The sequence below is a fragment of the Cynara cardunculus genome (genome assembly GCF_001531365.2).
Source record: "Cynara cardunculus var. scolymus isolate 2C chromosome LG 5, CcrdV1, whole genome shotgun sequence".
In the NCBI taxonomy this organism is placed as follows: domain Eukaryota; kingdom Viridiplantae; phylum Streptophyta; class Magnoliopsida; order Asterales; family Asteraceae; genus Cynara; species Cynara cardunculus.
Genome location: NC_037532.1, coordinates 3,494,504 through 3,495,852, shown reverse-complemented (window position 1 = coordinate 3,495,852; position 1,349 = coordinate 3,494,504).

Genomic DNA, 1,349 nt, shown 5'->3' with positions numbered 1-1,349 from the left:
ATACAGATATCGAGCCTCACGCCGATATCGTTGATACAGATGTTGAGCCTCACGCCAACATCAGTGATACTCCCATCGGTGACTCTCAGGGCGCCGATGGTACTGAGAGTGTTGGTGTCTCTTCACCCGGTGGGTCCGCAAGCCCAATCAAAGCTTGCTCTCCTACTCCAGTTGCTGCTTCTCCATCAAGGCCCCCCTCTGCACCAGGCTTCCAGTTCTCGGCTCCTTCTCCTCCTGAGGTGATTTATGCCTTACCCACTGAAGTGGTGGACATGTTGAGGGGCTTCACCTCTCAATGTCAGTTGCTCATCTCTCAATAGGCCACCCTCGGCACGAATTTATCTGGGAAGTTGGACTGTGTTACCTCTGAACTGAATCACCACAGTGCCGCCTTGACAGCTCATGGCACTGCCTTCTCTACTCTTCAAGCTACGGTTGATTCTTTGGATGCTCATATGGCTGCTATATCTGATTCTCAGTCCAGCATATCTGAGGCTGTCGCTGATCTTCGTGCTCGGTCGGATAGTCAGGCTGCCACTAATCAGGCAATTCTTCAATCCCTGGCTGATCTTCACTCCAAGATGGATGCCCAGACTCAGATATCCAAATTGTTTTTAGCCAGAGATACAGAGTTCACTGTTGACTTGGGTCCTACTCAGTTCACGGAAGAGGACAGGGTCATGTTAGCCACACTCAGTCGCCGTGTTGAGTCCGATTATGATCTTCTCGGCGGTCTTCATCGCGGTGTCTCACGTCTGCTTCGTGCCACCTGTGCTCCCTTTCCTCGTGCTACTGCTTSTGTGCCTTCCCCACCTGCCGACGTGGAGGGTCCTTCTGTACCTGCTGCTGGGCCTTCCCCTGTTCCCACTGAGGGGGAGAAGACAGTTGATCTTGCTACCAGTGTCAACGGGGATGACGACTCTTCTTCTACTTCTTCTACTTCTTCATCCTCAGCCGAGTCAGATGGTGATGCTCCTATTGAGGGGGAGCTACCAGTTCATGATGATAGAGCCACATCAACCGTTGAGGGGGAGCCACCATGTTCTATGCCTTCAGTATCTGTTGAGGTTGGTACTATCCCTTCTCAAGATGATGTTCTCACTACTTCTGGGGACTTAGTCCCAACTCACAGAGAAGGAAAGGCACCGATGACCACRGATGAAGAAGCTGCTGCAGCTAAAGCAGCTAAATCTGCTAGACATCAATCTGAAGTTCCTGCAGCCGACAGACTTGTGCTTAAAGCTTCACTTCCTCAAGAAACTGATCTTCAGCTCCTTGGTATTTCTTCTGAGGATGTGGCCAACTCAATTGCTCTTCAAAAGCAATTTGAGGAAGCCAACAGATCTCAC